Source organism: Pteropus alecto, unplaced genomic scaffold (genome assembly GCF_000325575.1).
Source record: "Pteropus alecto unplaced genomic scaffold, ASM32557v1 scaffold10, whole genome shotgun sequence".
Classification (NCBI taxonomy): Eukaryota; Metazoa; Chordata; class Mammalia; order Chiroptera; family Pteropodidae; genus Pteropus; species Pteropus alecto.
Window position 1 is genome coordinate 1,191,811 of NW_006431210.1, and position 10,652 is coordinate 1,202,462.

Genomic DNA, 10,652 nt, shown 5'->3' on the forward strand with positions numbered 1-10,652 from the left:
TTTAATAAATTGACTTAGGCACTGAAGAGTAATGATTATTATTAATTATTTTTTTTTTACTTTTTAAAACTTTATTTATTTATTTATTTATTGTGGTGACAGTAGTTAACGAAATCCAATAAGTTTCATCTGCACACTTTAACAGTAAGGGATATATATATTTACACTGTGTGTTCACCTCCCATAGTTAGATTTCTTTCTGTCACCATATATTTGACCCCCTTTACCCCATCTACTTCCCACCTCCCCCACTCCTTACCCTCTGGTAACCACTAGTCTATAGTCCATGTCCATGAGTAGTAATGATTATTAAAAGCTGAGATTCCTGACCTCATGGGGCTTCAGTCAAGTCTCTAAGGGCAACAGACATTGATCAAGCAATGACACAAATCCAGATAAAAATCTGACAGACAGGTGCTATGAAAATAAGTGTTTGTCATCTCCATAACCTAAACACAGTTTTGAAATTGTTTATCAAAGTATAATATACATGTAGAAAAGTGGACAAATGATAGATGTACAGCTTGATAAATTTTCATAAAAAACAACATGACAAGCATCTCAGAAGCCTCACTTGTGCCACATTTGTCACTACTCACCCCAAACAATATCTTGACTTCTAAAGTCATGGTGTATTTCTTCTATTTGTAGACTTTATGTAAAGGAAATCACATTGTTTGTATTTTTTTTTGCATAAACATTTTTTATCCATGTTGTTGTGTATAAGTTGTATGATGTTCCATTCTATGCGTACACTTCAATTTATTCCTTCTGTTATCAACGGGCAATGGGAGTACTTTCTGATTTTTGTCTATTCTAAATAGTGTTCCTATGAACATTGTTTTTAATGAAAATAAGTACACATTTCTGGTGAGTGAATGGAATTGGCAGGAATGGAATTACTAGATTAAAGTGTGTCTATGTTTATCACTAGCGGATATTGCCAAATTGTTTACCAAAGTGGCTGTGCCATTTGCATTTTCTAGTAGCCACATACAAGAGCTTCAGTTCCTCCACATCCTTCCTAGCTCTTAGCATCGTCTGTCTTCATTTTAACCATTCCACTGAGTGCATAGAGGTATTGTAGTTTTAATTGTATTTCTAAAGAGGGAGGGCAGGAATGGCTTCCCTGAAGAATTGACAGTTGACTTGAGGCTTGAAATGGTGAGCTATGGTTAACTAGGAGAGGAGGGGAACAGAGCATTCCATAAAAAGGGGACAGCACTGTGCAAAGGTCTGGTGGACAGAAGCAGCATGGGAGAAAGAGCTGGTGAAGGGAACAGGTGTGGCTGGAGCAGGAGTGAGCAATCAGAAAGATGAGGGCGGATATGTGCAAGGGGTAGCCTGATAAAGCAGAACCTTGGAAGTTTACCTTTCTACTCAGGGCAACAGAGAATCATCATAAGACTCTAAGAAGTGGAGATGAGGTGATCAGATTTGCTCTGATTTCTCTAGTTGCTTTTGAAATACAAATTAGAGGGGACAAGTGGGTGGAAGTGAAAGAGATAGATTTGGAGAGGAGGCTATCATGGTAGCCCAGGAGGACAGCTCTTGAGAAAAGAAGCTTCTTTCTGGGGCTGCATGTCTTGCCTGGGCCTGGAAGTCCATAGTAGGCCTAATTTTAGAGTCTGATGTCACCATAACCTTAGCACCTTTGGGGATATGTAACCTGTTCCTCAAAACTGTGGGGACTAATTACACGTTACTGTGATATGAGAAAAGTCTGGCCACAAGCTTAGCATTGGTCTGGTTAATTAAGAAACCTATTTTATAATTTCCAAGCACTTGAGTAGGAGATTGATTAATTGACTAACAGTTAAAACGATGGGCTCAGTTGTCTTTAATTCATTTGCTAAAGTCGAGATGAAAGCTGGCTTTGTCTTTTATTGATTAAATGAAGACACTAAGAGCTCAGTATGTGTTTATGAGTACTCACTCACAGGATACACTGATTAGCCGAGGTTTGCTCCAATATAAAGGAAATGTAGGTAGTAGCTGACATGGCTTTATGACAAAGAGAGCTTATCCTCCTTGCATACTGATCAAAACTAAAGTCTAGGTTTGTAGGCTCTAGGTCACTATTATTAGGGACTTGGGATGAATTTTTGCTACTATGATTAGTCATGAGTATGAAATATATAAATGTGGTACATTGATGTTTATATACAATACAGCAGTGACAGGATAGGGTGGAAGTTCTTTGTGTGAGCTTGTCTAGTGAAGCCTCTGTAGATTAGAATAGCTATTTAAACAGTCATTAACATGACAACATAATGATCTTGAGAAATTAATTTAGAGCAAATTAAAAAGTAATATGCAGAAATCTCTCTAGATGTGGATGTTTTGGGGATAGAGAACATATGTGAGTGTTGACTGTGTATATGCATGTATGTATGACTGTGTATATGTATGTATGTATGTATATGCATACATGTATGTATGTTGTTATCATGCACTGAAGTTTACCATTAACTCTGTGTTGATGAACAATTTATGGCCTTTCTCCAGACATTGGTTTCTACGTCTGTGAAATAAAGGAATTGGCCTTAGAGCTTGATAGTCCTTAAGAATTATCTAATGTCTGAGTCTTCCATTATTAATCAGCCGTAATAACATGCTCTCCAATGAGCCCTCCATTACAGCCTAATCCCTTACTTGTAAATTAGAAAATTAAGATGATTAAAACACGCAGAAATACATAAAATCTTTGTAGATTTTTCTTTGTAGTCCCTAGAAAACCAAGACAGTTCTGTTTTTTTCATTGGTTTTTGAAATGAATGTGTGATTAGTGGATATAGCCAAAATGCAATGATTTGGTTGATATTATTTATTGACTATTAGTCAATAAAACTATCAGATAATACTTTGGAAATATTTCTGAGTGCGTGTTGCCCTAACTTTGAGACTATAAAGATACATTATGTTGTACTTTTTAATCTATATAAGCTGATATGATAAAAAGTAATAACATTTGAGAGTAATCGTAGAGACTGTCATAAACATTAATTAAGCAACAAATTGTGCCTTTGAGATCGATTTCTATTTATCTTCTTTACAGATAAGTAAAGAGGCCTATGAGAAGTTTCTCATCAATAAAACAACCTAAAATAGTCCCTAAATATTAGGAGAAATAACCTAACAGGCTAGAAAGCCATTAGACAGTAATTTCAGCTGAAGCAAGATAAGAAATTAAATAAAATCTTCAAAATAAAAAAAAAAATTGGTTAGAGAAAATCATATCTGCCAATAAAAGGTCTAAACAGTCATATGACTGAAGACTTGATATTCCTCCTTTGATGTTGTCCTTCTGAATATAGTAATTATGACATTTTTATCTACATTGCACTTCCAAGATGAACTTAAAGTGTCATGTAATTGTATTTGGATGATAGCAAATGCTCATGGGAGCTGCAAGCAAATTATTTCTTAATAACTTTGAGACCAGTTGGTTTTGAGTCTCAGAGGCTTTCTCCTTTAGACTTGTCTGCAAATGTAAAGTACAATTTGTATCATGTCAAACTTAACCCATAGGGTTGTGTTAAGTCCTAGATAACCTACCTTTCTGGGCTTGCATTCTTGACCCTAAGTGATTCATTATCTCATTTTGTATATATCTGACTGATAAATGAGAAGTGAGACAGGCAGGGTAGTAGAAAGTTACAATAGGAACTATATGTTTTAGAGTTACCAACAAATATTTCTAAGGCCAGGCAAGAATTACAAATAAGCAACATGGTCTACATAAGGGACAGGGACAATCTGGAGAGTATGCTCCATATTGAAGGACTAGCTGCCAAGAGGAAGAAGGGCACAATGTTGCCTGAACTTCCATGTTTTAAGGAAGCCTGGAATCTCAAAGCCCTTAGGGCACTTACTCAATTTTTAAATGTTGGGGACTAATTAAAATTGCAAATAAACGTGTTATAGAATAAACAATATTGTCTGTAGAGCATATGAACCTCTCCATAATCTTCAGTTTGTTAAGATCATTTTAAGCATAAGAAATATGAAGGAAGATCCAACCTATATAGTCAAATTGCACCACAGGACATTGCCATTTTTATAGCTCAAAAAGTGGTCAGATAGCAGCAGTTTCCTAAGATTTGACCTAATAGTTTGCAATTCCAAAATACTGAGACTGATAGTCTGTGTAGTCAGATCCAATGTGCAAGTTAGACAAAATAGAAGAATAGCGTAAAGTGAGATTTAACTTCTTATGGGTAAAAATCCCTACTCCCCCTTCATTGATAAATTTATTTAAAGCTTCTTAGATACCTGAACTTTTGTATAAAAGAGATATGGGGGAAAGGGAGTTATAAAACCTAGAAATTAAGATATCAAATTAAGTAAAATGTGTGAGCAGGTCCAAATACAGTGGTATATTAGTTTGCTGGAGTTGCCATTACAGAGTACTACAGACCGGGTGGCTTAAACAACAAAAATTTTTTTCTCACCATTTGGAAGCTGCATGTCCAAGATCAAGGTGTTGGCAAATTTATGTTTTCCTCTGAGGCCTCTTTCCTTGGCTTGCAGATGGCTGCCTTTTCACTGTGTCCTCACACGGCTTTTTTCTGTGTGTTGCATGCCCCTGGTGTCCTTGCATGCATCCAAATTTCCCCCTCTTATAAGGGCACCAGTCAAATTGGACTAGAGCTCACCTATGTGTCTTCTTTTTACCGTAATGACCTCTTTTAAGACCCTGTCTCCCAAAACAATCACACTCAGAAGTACCAGGAATTAGGGCTTTAATATGTGAAATTGGGAGAGTGGGGGACAAAGCACAATTTAGCCCATAATAAGTTGTGTGCTGGTAAATTGTTAACAAACAGCTCTCTAGGAAGAAAAATTTTTACTTATAGCATTTGCCAGTTTCTGTGCTGTAAATTCTCCTGGCATGGCTGATTTCAGGTTACCAACATGACATCACTGAACACAGGTTTGGAACAGTATGTGCAGTAGCACGTATGACACAGCGATTTCACCATCCACGTACGATAGACATAAATAACCTCAAGACCCTAGGTAATAGTAAAATGTAGTAAAATAATTAGGGAGAGATGAGGGTTTAGTCATTTTTAAATCTTTGTTATTAATATCATTTGGTTTTTATAAATTTATATAATTTAAGTTTTACTATTGGCTGTGTTTGTTTATCAATGAGCTAGCAAAAATCTTGAAAAGTTAACTGAGTTCTCAAGAACCAGTACCAACCAGCTCCATCATGTAGCTTTGAAGGAGAAGTCTGTCATTAGGAATGGAAAAGTAGGGCAACTCTCTTTGATATTATGAAGAGAGAATCTATTGGGTGTGAGGACTGACAGGATATAGGTGAAAATTAACAAGAAGAATCCATACCAAATGAATGAAAATAGAAATGGAGTTTGACAGGGAGAGCTAGTTTAGCTGGAGCAGTGAATTAGTGGAGCATGATGGGAAAAGCAAGCCTGGGGGTCAAGTGACCTGAATTCCTATCCTAGTCTTACCCAACAGGCTGGAAAATTCGGGCAAAAACAGCTTTTTTGAGCCTCAGTTTTCCACTCTCTAAAGTACATCCTTCCCTGAACCTCTCAACTCTAAAATTCTGGGGTCCTATCACTTATTATATAATTGCCAAGTCCTTTTCATTTCTGTCTCTACAAGCCAATTTTCAAAACAATCTAAAAGTCAGATGTGTGTTTCTTCCTTACATATTTTATAGTCATCTCAGAAGATACATTTAATGGAAAGAAAGTTGTCTTTAATAGCAAGATTTTTATCAAAAAGAGGTTTTTTTTCAAAACATTTTTTTTTCCTTATGACCCTAGGAAGCAATTACAAGTAACCCATTTAAATGTGCATCTGACTTAGAAGAACAGGTATGTGAACTGTATCAGAAATTCAGGCGACCCCAGAGGAATTCTACTTGCAGTTCAGTGGTTAAGCCTCAGTGTATGCTTTATATTTTGACTGCATCCCAGCAGGGAGCCTTGTTGCTGTACTCTTGAAAAGGTTATTAAAAAAAAAAAAAAAAAAAATAGGGTTTGTGTGCTTAAGACCCTCTCTGAAAAAACAGAGATCTTCATTGGCTCATGGATTTTTTTACTCTTCTGCAAATATGCCATTATAACCATTACAAAACTCTTTTGTAAATAACTACATGTTAACTAGAAATGAAAATAATCAGTTTACAATATGTTGATCACCCCAACTACTTTATTTTGTGATATGATCCTTACCCCAGTTATTTTCGAAGTATGTTCCCTGAACCAGCTGCATCAATATCACCTGGCAGATTGTTAGAAATGCAAATTTCCTGGCCCACCCTCAGACCTGATAAGCAAAAATCTCTGAGAATGGAGCCCAGCATTTGTGTTTTAATAAGCCCTTGGGGTGACTCTGATGCAAGCTAATTGACGAGTTGCCCTGCTATAGAAAAACTGCAGGGAGTCAGGCTTTCTCTCATTTGTTCATCACATTTTTCGTCTTTTTAGGCCAGTGGTTCTTCAAATGGGGTCCCTGAACTAGCAGTATCAACATCACATGGGAACTTGCTAGAAATGCAAATTCCTGGACGTCGGTCAGACCTACCCATTAAAAATTTGAGAGATGATGGGGTTTGGCAAGAGAGAGGGTTAGGGCCAAAGCATAATTTAAAATAATGAAATTGGGTAGCCCTGTTGGGATTGGGGAGAAGGAAACATTAGCCTAGTAAAAAATACATTAGTTTGGGAGAACCAGTATATTTAGAGGAGGAAGGAGGAGCAGTGAGAAAGAAGGATTCCGTGGTTTCAAGTACATTAGAATAAGGGGTAGTTGGGAGAGAGGAAAGCTGGTTTAAGAGGAGTGTCCTTTATGTGGAAGTAAAAGGTGTGGCCGTTCCACCCCTTACTGAACTTACCATCTCCCACTCCAACTACCTCATTTTCTCTCTTCCAGCTCTAGCCTCTTGTCACTGGCACAAGAGAGCCACCATCCTAGGGTCTATGTTATTTCTGAGTAAAGCACAGAAGGGCACATTCTTGGACAGGTCTCCTTGCAAAATCCTGACTGTCATGCAGAGTAATGTAACTTCAACTTTAGGACCTTTTTTAATCGAACAAAGCTGCTCGGGGCACTGACAGTTTCTATACTTATAAAGAAGGCATTTTATAGAACAGGACAGTATCTGGGGAAAGACCTGCTCACAATCTGAAAGCTACATCTAAAATGCAGCCCTTTTGTTCCCCAGGACTTTTCCCACTAATATCCTTCTGATTCTCATAAAACTGTAGGTCAGTGCTGAAGAACCCAATGATCAAATGACGGATATGTTTTCTCTTCTTAGGAAGCAAAATCCTCTATCAATAAACAAACAAATGAACAAACAAACAAAATAAACTCCGAGGATAAGAAATAAATTAAATAAACTGGTCTTGAGATAGGTCCGACTCTGATTTGCATAACTGCTTCAAAACTAGGGATTTGGGAATAAATTTCAAGTGGAAAGTATTTCCAAGTTTCGTTTATGGATAAATGGCCCATGGGAGCCTTTTCCTTGGTCTTCACTGATGAGCCTTCTTAGCTTTTTAAAATGTGTGGCCAGTGGGGAGTTTCCTTTTCTCCATGTGATTCTGACCCATTTCTCAAGCACTTCACCGACACCCTGAAGCCCCATTTAGCACTCCAGGAGACCTTGTGTATTAAAGATAATCCTTTGGGAGATCGCGGTCCATAAACCAGTGAATAAGTCACGTGTGGCACAGCAGTGTTGCTTTTAATCTCAGGAATGGGCAATAAGGGTCATGCTACTATTTCATCCAAATGGGAAAAGGAAATTAACATGGGACACAGTAGGAGGCAGAAATCCTTCAGTCGCATTTAGCTGCCATGGAACACTAGGTCCAAGAAACCATACCAGAGTGAAAATATCTTTTTGATGATGTATGAGGCAGTGCTACTGAATCTGAGGATTCATGGAATATGGTGTCAGGTGAGAAAAATCACATCCTTCAGTTATAGTGCAGTTGGCAAGCTCTTTATTCCTCTGAGAGACAGATATCTCATGCCATCAAATTGAGCTTTCAGTGCTAAGAATGGAGTCCTGCAGGGTGATCAAGTAGATTGTATTGCTGGTCAATACCTTTTCTATTATTATGTTACTGGAAAATAGTTATTATCTTCTGCTCAAGCCTGTGCAAGAGAGAGAAGGATCAGGGAGAGGAAAAATACGGCTTTGTTCAACTTGTATTTTGTGTTCAGCTTCTACACATGTTAAAGCCAGCAATAGTGGCCAAAGATTACTTTGTATTATTTTTAAAATCATCACCCTAGAGTAATTTCTTCTGCCTTTTTCTATTATCATTAAGCTAGGTTCTGTGATTCTAAAATGTATAGTCAAAGAAAGAGTATTGGACATATCAAAATATAATTTCATATTCTTCCACAGATTTGGTTTTGGTTAAAAACTTAGTATCAATGGGCTTTTAATCACAAGAATGTCAAAGATATTTAACAAAATTTTGAATGAGAAAAACAGTCTTGAGGTTTAATTTAGTAAAAGTGTATAATTATCTTATGCCCCTTTTTTTCAACTATCAAAACAAGTAAATTGAGGCCTAGAGAAGTTCTGATTTTCTTGCAGTTGGAATACCTAAGGGAACATTTAACATTTTATCACATAACTGAAGAAGGCCTGCAGCTTTCTGGGAAAGTTGTGGAGCATCAGGCCCTGCTGAAGAGCTGGTTGTCACTTATGTCATGTTCTAGAGCTTTCTTGAATTTACTAAATGTGTCTGTCTGCTTTCTATAACCCTAAATATAAGTTCTACAACAGCTAGTGCCTTGGGGTATTTTTTTTCCTAGTTTTTTCTTAGGGCATTTTAGATATTAAAACATGTTGGTTAATAGGAATATGCAACAGAAAATCAGTCTCTGAATATTCTCATCCCAAGATTTTTATTCTGGAGGTTTCTTCCCAAGTCATCTTTTCATAGAAATATTAAACCTTTGTTTTAATGGGCTATGGTACAGTTTCTTGATTTAGCACTATTGGCATTTGGGGCACGATAATTTCTGTTGAGAAGGGCTGTCCTGTGTATTATAGGATGTTTAGCAGCAATCCTCACCTTCACAGTAGCATCCTCTTCCACCAAGCTGAGACAACCAAAATGTTCCTAGATATTGCCAAATGTCCCCTGAGAGCCAGCATTGCTTCTGCTCTGCTCCTCCTCAACTCACAGTGAGAACCACTGGACTAACACAATGTTACTTAACACACACAGGTCAGTTCTCACACTATGAAGCTGTTAGGAAACAGAGACAGATGGAAGCAGGGCCTGAGCTAGTTTTGTTGTCCTCTTCCTAGTCCATAAGCTTTTCCTACAAATTCCCAAGAAAAGAAAGCTGATTGTTTTAATGAGAAGACATATATCATAAGCAATCCCCCCACTTGCCCCTTGAGAACACAAGAGAGTAGGGAATTTGGGGAGAAGAGTTAGAGGGGTGTAGGGAGAAGATATGACAGCAATGAGTAGGTTCATTGGTGATCCCCAACTCTGCTGACCTCCAGCTTTCTCTTATCCGATGGACAGTCTCCCACCTGCCCTCACTATGTAGCAAGCATTTAGGGTAGTGACCTGAAAGGGAGCTGTCCCCAACATATTTGTTTTTGTTAGTCACACCTGAGAATATTAACCTTTTTGTTTTACCACTGTATGAAGTAAGATCAACTCAAAAGGGCCGTTGTAAATAATTTCATGTTTTAATATACTTTTTCCAAACTCTTATTCCAGTTTTATGGGATTAATGTCAGTGCTAAAAAAAAGAAGAAAAAAAAAAAACTAAACTAAAAATAAACCTATTGCTGGCCTGAATAGGGAAAATACAATGAGAAAATTAATAAATTTGACTTCCTTGACATTCTATTGTTACAGTTAATAATTTATTATTCCCGAGAGATTTTTGTCTTGATTAAAGCCATTAGAAGAATTTTTTCCCTTAAACATCCACACCCATCTACTAACCCAGTAATCAAGGCAGAGTATCAAGTAAGCTAAAATTATTTTCTTTGCCCCCCAAAAAACTATTAATGGGGCCATAATTCACAAATTCGCTAATTGTTTTTCTCTGCTACCAACATCGGCCAATGTTGGCGGCAATAGCCACCACTGAAATTGCATTGTAAAAGACATCCGCAATCAGTGAACTGTCTTATTTATCTTAATTAACCCATAGTCTGCATAATGGAGTCTGCCTTTCCACACCTTCCACTTACCTAATAATACAAGAACGGTAAAACAAAGACAGTAAAAGCTAATGTCCCTTATGGGCTATGACAATTAGCAGCAACAGTTTTTTCCTCAAAGCCAGTTCCAGTCATTAGTTGAAGTGCTACATAAATGCTAAGTGTCCCTTGTTGGTTTATAAAGTTAATCCCATCTCGGGATGAGACTGGTTTATTGATTGATTATGCGGATCTGAAGTGAAGCAGAGGTGAGAACTTCAGGCACTACTGAGCATTCAAAAGCAATGTTCACTTTAAACAACATTGATATGCCATTATTCCCCTGTCAGATTGGCAGAGGTTAGAAAAGCTTGGTCATATATAGCATTGGTCAGGATGTGTGAGAAGCGGGCACTTTTATACACTGCTGATGGAAGTCTAAATTGGTAGGATATAGAGGGTATTTCAGCAG